This window comes from Triturus cristatus, chromosome 1_2, assembly GCF_964204655.1.
Source record: "Triturus cristatus chromosome 1_2, aTriCri1.1, whole genome shotgun sequence".
Lineage (NCBI taxonomy): Eukaryota > Metazoa > Chordata > Amphibia > Caudata > Salamandridae > Triturus > Triturus cristatus.
In genome coordinates this window covers 951,604,055-951,617,754 of record NC_140580.1, presented here as the reverse complement: position 1 = coordinate 951,617,754, position 13,700 = coordinate 951,604,055, and the positions used below count along the sequence as shown (strand labels likewise).

The window sequence follows — 13,700 nt, the reverse complement described above, 5'->3', positions numbered from 1 at the left end:
GAACCTATAACTAAGTATCTAAAAAACGCTGTGGGTCTTATTAACAGTGAAATTGTCCACATGGAGGAGCAATTGGCTGCAACATTAACAGCACTTGATGCCGCCTTAAAAGAGTCTGCTTCAGAAAGCAGGACTGAACCTTTAATATCCATGACCAATACTAGAGGTACGGGCGAGGAGGTAGAGCCATCTGTAGAAAATGTAACTAGTAATGAAAATGTCCAAAAATCATCTAACCTGTGTGTTCTAAAAGCATCTTTGGAGATCTCAGTATCTACAAATGATACATTTCCGCTATCCCCTCCGGCGAAAAAAATGAAACAACCTTTGCCAATTGCTAAGAGCCCTGTGAAGAAGCAACCAATTATGAACAAAACTAAACCCAGACAAAAAAAGGAGGAAATAACCCAGGGATGACTAGGGGGGATTGTAATTGTATAAATCAAAAGCCGCAAGATCTTGAGATTTTATTTAAGAAGTTACATGGTAAATTGGACAGTATTGAAAGACGCTTAATGTCAGAAATTAAACTGGTACAGAAAGATATGCCATTTTTAACAGACATGGTCACTGAAATATTACCCTTTAAACCTACGAGTAAGTCAACCAGCCTCACTAAGCCAGCTTATAACTTGACGGAAAACATAAAAGAAAATACAGGCTGTTACCACTAACAGCGTTGTAAACTAAAGAGAGGTTATCACTGTAGCGACCCCAAAGGATGTTTTGACAACTCAATCTGCACAAGATACTAGGTTACACATTTCCCACCCTATAAGGGTGCCCAAAAATCTACTATTGGCCAGGACAAACAGAACTATACAAGATGATAATAACATCAAGGGACCACTAGATCTTCCTCCGCAGGCGACTCCATTTGTTATTATCTTAAATATTGTCCGAAAATTAGCTCCAAATCAGAGGGAAACAAATGAGTCATTGAAGAATCAAGCAGTACACTGGAGCTCTGTACACCAATGTTGGGGCAAATATATTACATCAGGATATTATCATGTTAAGGAGAGTAAATTGGGTGGGTAAATCCAGAAAATCATGTCAGGGAGATTGTGTAGTGGTAAACTTTCAAAGTAGAGATTTGGTGGGCGATTTGCTAAATGTCTTTTTGAATGATGACAAAGGGTATTGCTCTGATAATGTTGACCATATAATGGCCGTTCCATTGGGATATTTTTATAGGCCAAGCTATAGCAATACCCATGTAAATATGAGATACAATTTACCGCAAAATTTGCCACTGTATAACAGATATGCACCACTGAGAAGATGCAGCAAAATAGATTGACATAGAAAGGTTATGGTTGAGCTACCGCCCATGAATATGGACCATACTACTAATTAGAGGCTGTTAGATGTTGAGTTGATCTCACAAAGAGAGTAAAATGTTATGGAAGAGTTTTTGTATAGTAATAAGGATGACGCCTATATTAGTAATCTAACTATTAAGGGGCCGATTCTGATCCGGGTCGAAAAGCACTCCGACCGAGTCGGATCCGGAGTGTTTTCCGACCGAGCCGGACCCCTACAGTCCGACCGAGCGAGTACGATGCGCACGTATGCTGTCGGACTCGGTTCGGTCTGAATCCCATAGAAGTCAATGGGAGCCAGTTGTACGACGCGTACATGCGCTCCCATTGACTGAATGGGTACGTCTCGAACAAGTGCGCCCCCTACAGTGGGTATGCGTTGGTGCAATCTGCACCATACATGCCTGTGTTGGGGAGACCCATAGGACTCCCCCCTGTGTCCGAGTCGTAGGGCTGCGGGTGTTTGGGGGTCTGACGCAGACCCCCGAAGTCCGACTCGCACAGGCTGTCCGACGCGTGCATCGTACTGGCTCGGTTGTAAATCGCATCCATTGCACGCCACGGTTAGCTTCCGACCGAGGTGTACGGAGCGGTTCGGACCCGGAAACGACTCGGTCGGTAAATCTCACATAGCTCGCAACGTACTTGCTCGCTCGTACAGCTGTACGAGTTGGCCGGAAAACACGCGTACGGGTCGTAGTTTTTCCGTCTGGATTGCGTTTGGTGCCCTTCCGACCCGGATCGGATTCGGCCCCTCATTTGGAAAATGTTGATCTAACTGTACCATCCCAGAAAGATGATTTGGTTAAGCCCATGAGTAATGATATTGAACATTCTCCCACTGGTAATTCGTTGAAAGTTGGTCCCTGTAAACACTCAAGTGAGCTTCTAAATATTATGACGTGGAACGTTGCAGGTATCAAAAATAAGATTAGCGACGAAGACTGGTTGAAAACTCTAGATGGGTTTGCGGTTGTACTAATCCAAGAAACATGGTGTACTAAGCCCTTTTTTGTAAATGGCTATCAAACTGTTTGTACTAACGCCAGCCTATCCAGGATGGGAAGAGCGAAAGCTGGCTTAGCCACATTAATTGCAGTTACTTCGCCCCTGATTTTAAAGAAAACGTTTATTTCTTCACAATACTATCAGCTTTTGTACTTTTATTCGAAAGGAAAACTGCCCACCGTTGTAATATATTTTTATAATAGCATTTTTGATAAAACAAAGGGCAAAGTTATCAAGCTATTAGAAAATGATTTGGATTATTTTATGGAGGGAGTAGGAGGGAATTATATTTTAGTTTGGGCGGGTGATTTTAACTGTTCCAAATGTGTTTTTGAAGTTGGAGAACCTTGTGGGTATTGCGATTATTTTGGTGATAGGATTCTCCATTTTTCACACGTCCCGTATGTGGCAGCCATTAAAAATGTTGTGCATAAATATGATTTAGTAGCTCTAGAACTCACTACCACAGATGGGGAAATAAAGACACAGACTTTTGTAGAAGCAAGGTCATCCTCAAACATAGACCACTTTATCGTATCAGTCAACTGTAGTGACCTGGTGGAAAAAGTTCTGATTAACACCAGTCTTTTTAATGACCATCACCCCTTAATAGTGTCATTGAGATTAAACCTGATACAAAAAGAACAGGGAAAGGCAAATGAGAACGATATTACTACACAGGGGAATCTCGATAAAATGGTCAGGTGTGAATCCAGCCACGTTCATGGAAAATCTTAAAGGAAAAAAACAAAGAGACTTAGAAACCTGCCTGGATAGTTATTCCTCAAATTCGGCAATTATAACTGCCTTTTGTAATATTACAACTGAAATTGCGGGTGATTTAACCACTAAAAGGAGGAAGAAAGTTGGTGATCTTAATCCTAGATGTTTTAACCATGAATGTTCAAGGCTGAATGGGAAATTGAAATTGGCCCTTAAACAAAAGCCAAGAGATAGTGTTAGGATTAGCACTTTGAGGAAAGCTTACAAATATACTCTGAAAGAAAGGAAAAGGGAGATCCGTGAGGGGACATGGGAAAAATTAATTCAGGCAGCAGAGTTGAAAGACCCTGCTCTCTTTTGGAAAACAATTAACCACCCCTTTTTTAAAGAGAACACTGCTGTAAATATTGATACTGTGGTACCTCCGGAAGACTGGGTAACACATTTTGAGAGTATTTTCAATCGAGATGCTGCAAAAATAACCAAGAGTAAAAAGGGAAATTTTATATTGGTGGAGCCCGTCAAATCATCACCAATAACGCCAGATGAAATCAAATCAGCTCTACAAAAAAGTGCTAATGGTAAAGCTGCTGGCTCTGACGGGGTACCCATTGATGTTTTTAAGAATGAAATGGATTTTTGGATACCAATCTTATTGAATGTTTTTAATGCCACCCTTGTGGGCACATTACCTGCAACTTGGGTTGAAAGCATCATTGCACCAATTTTTTGAAAAGGGGATAGAGGGAAGGCTAATTGCTACCGCCCCATATCTCTTCTTGATTCCACCTCTAAATTGATGGGCTAAATTATGTTGGAAATGCTAGAAAACTGGGCCAGTGAGGATAAAATTCTAACAGAGGCACAGTATGGCTTCAGAAGAGGTATTGGGATGGTAGAACAATGTCTAAACCTAGAGTTATAAATAGGGAAGTATACATTAGCCAAGGAACGGGCGCTACGCCTATGTTTTGTTGACCTCACTAGCGCTTTGGACCTAGTCAACCACCATAAATTATCGCAAATATTGAAAGGGCTTGGGGCCCCTATTGATCTAATTACCTATTTATCCCTGTTAATACCTTTTTAACATCTAGGGTACGGTTTGGGAAAACGGGTAATGTACACCTGACTTTAGGGTTATGTGTGGTATTGAACAGGGATGTGTATTAACCCCCCCTTTTTATTCTCCCCATATATTAACAATGTAGACCCCTTCTTACAAAATGTAATTGCAGACGCCCCGAACATTGGGACACGCCCCACGCCAGTATTATTATATGCAGATGATACTGTCCTAATATCAATGACAGCTAACGGTCTGCAAAGCCTAATAGAAAACTGTGCTCTGTACATGAATGAAAAAGACCTACAGTTAAACTTAAAGAAAACTTATGTCATGACATCACCATGCGGGCTGGGTCGTTAATAGTAGAGTTTCATCTTTCTCATACTTAGGGATGCTTTTTAATAGGAGTGGCACATGGAATACTCACATAGAATCATGCAACATGAAATTTCTAAGAATTATGGAGAGTATTTTTAGATTTTCCGTGAAAATAGGTAATAAACCCATCCGAGAAATCCTAGCTTTATATAGGAGTAAATGTGTCTCAGGGGTCTTTTATGGGGCTGCAATTTGGGGGAGAGCCAACACTGCCTCCCTACAAATCCAAGAAAATAAGTTTTTAAAAAGATTGCTGGCAGTCCCTAGAGCAACAGCTAATTATGTAGTTCATAAAGAACTATCGGTATCGTATTTAAGCGACCCCTTACTTTCTGGCAAGGGGTATGGGCTAAAGATGAAACAAAATTTACAAAAGAATTAACTATGGATTGTCTAGCCCTTGACTTTAGCAGGAAAATTCCATGGTTGGAGTACATTTTTTACCTCCTAACATGCTGTAAAGTCGATATTGACAGGAAGAACCCTATATCTATTCAGAAGTTCAGTAAAAGTGACCTGAAGTTGAGATATTTAAATGCCATGGAAAATGAAAGAGAAAGGGTTGCCAGCCAAAAATATAGTGTTGTTTCTTACCGCGAACGACCGCACATGAGGGGCACATAGCTATATTTAATACTGGTGAGAAATATCCAACAGAGATTTTATTAAACTAGGCTAAGGATGGGTACTACATTATTTAGTAGCTTTCCCTAGAACGGAAAAGTGGTGTTATAAATTACCAAACTGCCCATGTGATAGAAAATCCATACAATCCCAGTTGCATTTTATTCTTTTTTGTAGCTTTTATAGGGATATCTGGAAATCAGTTTTAAAACCCCTTTTTCTATCATATATGCTTTTTAATTATAAATATGCTTTACGTAGTCTGGAAAATGTGAAAATCATAAACGCTGTTAATCGATTTGTGCAACTCACAATTAGGAAAAGAAAGCACTACTCACACTTGGATGTATTGACATATGAAAATTTGAATGACTAACTTTAGTCTTGACCTTAATATTTTACTTTGACAAGTTGTGGCACCTTGCACTTTATGTATTGTTATCCACTTTTATGTATTAGCACTTTAAATCCTATGTCTGGATGTACTGTTCCTTGAATAGTCTGTAGTGTATTATTGACTTGTCTCCAATCTTCTATGTCCATCCCAAAATGGCACTTTGCACTTTATGTACTCTATATATGTTCAGTATTTTGGTTTATCCTGCCATTTTTTTAGCTGATGAATTTTAAGCTGTTATCCTTTTAAATTTTAATTGTGACGTACTGTAGGAATGTTTTCTTTGATTAGTATGCTTTTATGGTGGTATTTGTTGCACCAAATAAAGCTGATTTTGACTTTGATTGCATTGAAGTCTCCCCTTATATTGGTCATAATTGGGGGCAGGGCGGCTATCAACCCTGCAATTCGCTTAAGTGTGGGGGCCATCAGTGATGGAGGGGAATAGACAGACAGCAGATTTATAGCATGGTCCCCTACAGTTTCCTCCAGGGCGACGTAGGTACCCTGAGGATCTATCGTGACCTTGTGTAGATCGAATGGGAGGGCGCGGCACACAAGGATGGCTACGCCTCTCGACCCCCGAGCAAAGCTGGAGTGCCAGACCCCACCGTAGCCGTATCTCACCAGGAAGGGGCAGTTATTGCCTACCAGGTGGGTTTCTTGTGGGAACAGTATGTCAACAGTGTGGCGCTGTGCATATCGCAGGACCATTGTTCGCTTGACCCTATCTAGCAGCCCGTTGACATTCCAGGACATGACGTGGAGTGAGCCCTTCCCACTGTGGATGTCAGTCATTGGGGAAATAAGTGCAGGGGGAGACATCTAGTGCGGGTGCCAGGCAAGGTGAAGTGTTCGGCCTGTGTGAGGCAGTAGGAGTATCTCTGTAGGGCTGACAGTGCGCGCATTCCCTGCGCTGTGGGTCAAGAATGCGAGTGTGGGGTACAAAATGGATCAGCAAGGAGCCAGGACAATGGACTCTATTGTTCGTGCGGTCATCGTGCTGGAGATCAAAGCTGCTGGTGTGAACAAAGTGTGACTAGGAAAAACTGGGACAACGGTCCCCCCCCAGCCCTGAACGGTCCCTTTTCCCTTATTCACTTCCCTGCCCCCTCCCTATACTTCAGAAACGGAAGCATCTGTCGGGCCGAACAAGAAGAACTGGAGAAGTAACCAACCTAAAACGCTTGGGAATGGGGATTCGTGGAAGACCCCTCCTCGCAACAGGATGTTATGTGACAATGTCCCTCGAAGAGAAAGCGGCAACAATCTTGAATACTGTTTCTCGAGCCGTAAGACTGGGTACACTGACTTTAATAATCACTGGACCCCAAATGGCTGGCTCCTGATGAAAAGAAATGTTCTGACTTGCATCAGCTCTATACTGAATCAGAGAGGGTCTCTGCTGCCCCCTAACAGTTTTTATTCACAGGCGGACAATTCTAATGGCCACTGAGGCTGTGACAGAATCAGTCACATTTAATAAGACACTTTGGTCATGTTGTGTGCCATCTATGTGTGATCATGTGCCTGCATTTGCAGTACTAGGTATGCTTTTGTACTCTGTCAAATTTGATTTGTTTCAGACATTTATCAAATATCGATATAGTAAATCATTTTATGTAATATTGTACATAAGTGTTAATTAGTATGTAATTTATTGTACTGCGTTCTTTTGCATCTGTTTTTTAAATTTGTGTTTTAGTTAGGAGTTTTTTTTAGTTACGAAAATGCTGAAATTTGTATAACTATCTTTATTTATGTATATAAATAATTGTTTAATCATTTTTTTTAGCAATGGGAGATTGTGTTTTTAGGGGCTAATGGTGGAGAAACTCAATATATATATATATATTTTTAAATTACAATGTATGTTATTAATTATGAAAATATGGAAATGAAGAATTATTCATTTTTTAAATTAATTTTGAAATATTGTTTTACAAGTTTTATTTTTAATTCTAATTAATATATATTAATGGTAAAATATTGTTTAAAAAAATAAAAATACAAAATATACACTTACATTTTTATTAAAATGAAATATTGGGGGGGGCGTGGCCAGGTGCCGATGAAGATGGCCGCCTAGAAACCGAGCTCCGCCGTGACCGCTGTTGTTCCCTAACATCTGGCACTGAATCCTAGCTGGTACGCACTACTGTGGCAGCACCAGCTCCCTTAACTGCTACGCTCCTGCTCCGCGAGTTGAGCGGGGTCTGGGTGTCCGACGGTGACCGATCGCGGCGCTCTCCTGCACGGAGGCCTGGAGCCTGGGGGCCGGGTGCGGAACTACGGGAGGCCCCGGCTGCGGCCTGCACCTCGCGCTGGACCAGGACGAGGCCTATAATTGCTGCTGGGCCTGAGGTGGAGGACGGGCTGCGCTTCTGCCTTCCGCCCCGCGGGATCCGATGGCCACATCGGAGGGGGACCTCGGGGGCCTGCGGGAGGAGCGACGTGGGCCTCGGCCTGCGTGCCGGCCGATCTGCTGCTGGAGCTCCGCGTCACCCCGCGCAAAGGGGAGAGGCCCCGGCGACCAGCTTGTGCAGGCCCAATCGAGGTTGGTGGCGAGGAGAGGTGCGGCACGGCCCAAGGTGCCACGGACTGGATTTTTGAAGGGTCGATTGTAGGCCTACCGGCGGGGACTGCGCCCTGGTACGACGATAAGTAAGGGGCTGTGCCATCCGGTCTAGTGCAGGGCTCGCTGCCCCCAGCTGTGATCCGGCTCGGCCTGGTGGGCTGAGCCCGTCTCTGCTGCGAGAGGTGCCCCGAGCGGCTGACTAGTGGACGGGGGTGGTGTGCCGCAACATCCTGTGCGGCGGCGGAGCCGGCCTCCGGTACGAACCTACTGCACGGCCCGGCGCTGAGGTGGTGCTGAGGGTCCACCAACGACTGTTGTCGCTCGGGCTGGGGAGCCAACCCTGGTGTGTAGAGCCAGAGAACCAACATGCGGCCCAAGGTGGGAACAAAAACGCAGACTAATAACCTGGACAAATACGCGGTGCCTACGGGTCCGTCGCAATCTGAAGCGGCGATGGACGCAGCCGTGAACCAGAAGGAGCCCTCCCTAACATCCATAATGGCCGCGATACAGACGTTGGGCACCAACCTAGAGACAAAAATGGACAAGATCTCCATCGAGGTTAATCTGCTCCGCACTGACCTTGGCAGGACCACGGAGAGATCGAAAACCAACGAGGCAGATATCAAGGCGCTGCAGGCCACCGAAAAACGGCTGGAGGGAAGAGTGAACGAGCTCGTCTTCCAGCACCGCCAAATGGCCCTTCGGCTCGAGGACCAGGAAGGGAGGGCCCGAAGGAGTAATATCCGCGTCGTTGGGGTGCCGGAGGGCATGGAGGGGCATAGTGTGGAGTTATTTCTTGAAGACAATCCTCAGGCACCTAAAGCCGAAACGACTGTCCAAGCTCTTTACCATTGAACGTGCCCACAGAGCCTTGATCCCCAGACCCAAACCAGGGGCCCCGCCGAGAACAATCATTGCAAAAATTTTAAACTATCGAGACCGTGATGCCATCCTCCAGGTGGCCAGACAACATGGGGACCTGCATTGCGAAGGAGCCACCATTCGCTTTTTTCCTGACTTCACGTTGAAAGTCCAGCAAGAGCGACGCTCCTTCCTGGGGGTCAAGGCGGCGCTCAGGGAGCGGGGCATCAATTATATGATGTTCTTCCCCGCCAAGCTGAAGATAATCGCGGGGGGCAGGTCTCACTTCTTCACCTCGCCGGCGGCGGTTCAGGAGTGGCTCGACACGACGACAGCGGACTAGCAGAGTGAGCGTGCCAGCAATCATGGGGGACAGGACGGGGCCGCCTCCCTGGGTTCGACGGAGGGGAGACCAGTGGACGACGAGTGGAGTCAAAGGACCTGGGGTTCTAGATCGAATAGTCCCCGCTGGGACTCACCCCAGGGCACGGCGGCATGATGAGGCCTCAGAATGCGGCACCACGTCTCTCCGAACAGTAAAGTATGAGACATGCACAGGGTTCGGGGTAGTGTCAACGGTGTGGGAGGTGGACCCCTCTGCCTCTCGCCTAAGTGGGGCAGTAACTGATCCTCGAATGCTCCGTAACTTAAGGGACTTATAGTTTGGGTCAACACGGGCACTGCGGTCGGAGTTGGGGCCGGCTGACGCTCCCCCTTAAAGATGTTTCTCCAGGGGAGGGGTGGCTCTCTCTCTCTGGGTAGGGGTTGGGCGACAGGCACTCTGCTAATTGGGGCGGTGGGTAGTTTGAAACCTACAGAGCAGGGAGCAGGGTGGGGGGGGGGTTGCGTTCAGAGGGGGGGGGACGGGACTTATCTTTCAGGCTTGTTTGAAAGTCGGGACCAGATCCAGGGTATTGGGTCCCGTGTATGTTATGTTTTGTTGTGTAATGGCGGGGGGGCGGATGGGAGGGAGGGGAGTTGGGATGGTTTTATGGTCACACATTGGCACTCTTTACAGGGTCAGCAGCTACAGAGGTGCGCTGGGGCTGGCTAGCTTCTACAGTAATGGATATGGCTAGTAAATGGGAGAAAAGTCTGAAGGTCCTCGGCTGGAACGTGAACGGGCTGGGGGATGGGCTCAAATGTACGATTGTACTGCAGTTTATTAAACGACACCTTCCTGATGTAGTGTTACTACAAGAAACACACCTGATGGGGAATGCATGCCAGGCCCTCAACAGATGGGGATACGCTCTGGTGGTACACTCCGGCTTCACCTCTGGCTCCAGGGAAGTGGGAATCCTTCTGCGTCGCTCCCTGCCCCTTCATATTGACCGCACAGAGACAGACCCGCTGGGCCGCTTCGCAGCAATGTCGGGGAGGTGGGAGGGCCGTAGATTAAATCTTGTATCTGCATATGTCCCCCCAGGCCTACAAACGCAATCCTACGCGGATCTGGGTAAGCACCTGCTCTCCCTACCGGAGGGTCAATTGCTCATAGGAGGAGACTTCAATGCGGTAGTATCCGGGACTCAGGACCGGCATCCCCCTAGGGAAACGTCTCCGGGGCAGAGGTGGCTGACCGACTTCCTCGATGCCTTTAGGCTCACAGACTTATGGCGACTAGTGCACCCCACGGGCAGGCAATTTACATTCCACTCCGGGCCACATCACTCATTCTCCCGCCTGGATTATATATTAGCGCCACTACAGCACGACATGGTGATACGGGAGGCCTTGCACCTGGCACGCGGAATCTCCGACCATTCGCCAGTCCTGATACATATCACGCTGGGTCGGGGCCGGGAGGGATGTGTGCTACCAATCAATGCCTGGTACCTTAAAAATGAGGATCTCAGGGAAAAACTGACCCGTTCCATGACGCAATACTTCGAACAAAATGTCGGATCGGTGTGCTCCTCAATTACTCTGTGGGAAGCCTTTAAAACAGTGCTTAGCGCCACAAGCGGCGGTGTTGATCCTTTAGAGGCTGCCCCTCACTTGACCAGTTATAGCGGACGAGGGAAAGGGAGGGGGGAGGTAGCATTGGGGTTTTTGTATGGTTTTATTATTTTTATAATTTTTTTTTGTCCTCGGTTTATGTTTACCACCCGTAGTTTTGCTAAGCTTGGCAACCCAGTTGCCTCATTGGTATTGTGCCTCTAGAATCGAGGGTGGTTGTTGTTCAATGTTTGCTTGAAATCAATAAAGAGATTTAAACCATAAAACAGTGCTTAGGGGAGAGGCCTTATCAGCCATCTCAGGAAGCCGTAAGGAGAGGGTGGCACAACTAAACTCCATAGAATCTGACCTACGGGCGCTGGAAGAGGCGGCGTGCGCGGATCGTGAACCTGAGGCGCAACATCAGTTGCGACTCAAAACCGCGGAATATAGGGAGCTGGTCATGCAGACGGCCCAAGCGGTGGCCCACCACAAGGCGGGTAGGATCTACGATCAAGGCGATAAAGCAGGTAAACTCATAGCTTGGCTCGAGAAAAAACAGAGAGCCATCAAAGTGGTACCAGAAATAAAAACGGCGGCGGGACCTCTGGTTACGGAATTTGCGAGGCATTTCCGAGAGGTATACAGTAAAGGGACGGATCGTTCCGAGGAGGACTCTATTGCCCTTCTGACGGATATCCGTATGCTGTGCCTGTCGGATGTCGACAGGGAAGCACTTGAAGATCCACTCGCCGCAGCCGATTTAGAGCGTGCGATAGTCGACCTTCGCCCGGGCAAAGCCCTTGGACCTAACGGGCTCCCGATCGAGCTGTACAAGCTAAAACCTGATGCCCTTAGTTTACACCTCCAACGAATGTTCGAAGAGAGCAAAGCTATGGGAATACTGCCGCGAGACCAGCGCATAGCAACTATTGTGGCTATCCCGAAGGAGGGGAAGCCGAGGGAGCTATGCTCCTCATATAGACCTATCTCGCTACTTAATGCGGAACCAAAAATATTAGCGAAAACTCTCGCTAATAGACTAGACGCCGTCCTACCCGCGTTGGTCCACCCGGACCAGTCAGGCTTCATGCACCATCGTAATACGGCTCTCAACATCCGACGCCTGAATGGTGTATTGGGGAGGTGCCCCACCATAAGAGAGGACGCGGTGGTGGTGTCCCTTGACGCCACCATGGCATTCGACACCCTCGAATGGCCCTATATGATAGCGGTGCTCCGTAAACTGGGCTTCGGACCCCTCTTTATAGCATGGGTTCGTCTGCTTTACTCGGAACCCTTGGCGCAGGTTGTGGTTAACAATAGGGTCTCGGAGGTCTTCGTTCTAGAAAGAGGGACCAGGCAGGGCTGCCCGCTTTCACCCCTGCTGTTTGCGCTCGCCTTGGAGCCTCTCGCAGCATGGATTAGGCAAGACATCTCCATCACGGGGTTGCGATGGGCAGACGGTTGGGAGGACAAAATCTCTCTTTACGCCGATGATATCCTCCTCTATTTAACCAAACCGGGGAAGTCAATCGTGGTAGCCATGGATATATTTGCGAGCTTCGGGGAAAATTCGGGGTTTCGCATCAACTGGGGCAAGTCCCAAATTTATGTCCTTCATGGCAGCCCCCCCAGGCTTCCCAATGACTGCCCACTTACCTATGCAGAGGGCGGATTCAGGTACCTTGGAGTCTTTGTCTCACTTGACAAAACGCTAACGTACGAGAGGAATTTACTACCGCCCCTGCGACGGCTTCAACGGGACTCTAATACTTGGCAGAAACTCCCATTGTCCCTGCTGGGCCGAGCGGCCCTCTTCAAAATGTTTGCGCTCCCGAGGTTTCTCTACGCCCTCCAAAACTACCCAGATCTGGTGCCGAACTCATATTTTGTGGCTATAGAGGTGGCACAGCGGTCCCTCCTCTGGGCAGGTACACCTAGGATTGCGCTGCACAAGCTCACACTGGGATGGTACAACGGGGGAATTGCCCTCCCGGACATCCGCATATACTATTGGGCAGCCCACCTGTCGGCGATAAACCAAGGGACATATAGGGACGGCAACGACCCCGGTTACGGGATGGATAGATGGTTACTCCCGGGTGGGAACTATGAAGTTGCACTCTACTCAAAGCCCGGTAAATACTTGCTTATGGGACCGACAAAACACTCGGTGCAGATATGGCACGCGGCGCACCGCAAGCTCGGTTGGGCTAACACTCTGACAATGGCAACTCCACTGTGGGCTTCTGAAAGACTGGGCAGCCTAGGACATACAAAGGGGTTCCGGGGATGGGACCTTATCGGTATCTCGCAGGTCAAGGACCTGTGTGGGCCCGAGGGGGTTAGATCCTTTGCCTACCTACAGGACACGTATGAGTTGGCGCACACTGAATATTTCAGATATCTACAGATTAGGCACTCCCTTCAGGCCAACATACCACTAGGGACCAGGCCCCCACAGGCATCCCCACTCGAGGATAGGCTGCTCGATGGCTACATGCCGGAACATGCCATTTCACTCACATACAAGAAACTGATCAATAATCCTCCTGATCCCCTCGAGTCCCTCAAGGAGAAATGGATAGCGGATGGCCTCGAAATAGACAATGAGGAGTGGGTGGAGGCGCTGGCGTCCCCGAGGGAGGTGGCGATATCGGCAAGACTTTGACTCATACAACTTAAAATACTGCATAGAGTGTATATCTCATGCACGAGACTGCAGGCGATGGGAAGGGGCGGGAGGGGCTCTGCAGGCGGGGCTGCGGGGAGGCTGGCTCGTTCTTCCAC

General features: G+C 47.6%; 1 long non-coding RNA gene across 3 annotated transcripts in view; it reads left to right on the top strand.

The window, feature by feature from the left end:
• LOC146868428 (uncharacterized) overlaps positions 1–13,700 on the top strand; it is a 317,137-nt gene that overhangs the window by 156,211 nt on the left and 147,226 nt on the right. The gene's annotated exons all lie outside the window — the stretch shown is intronic.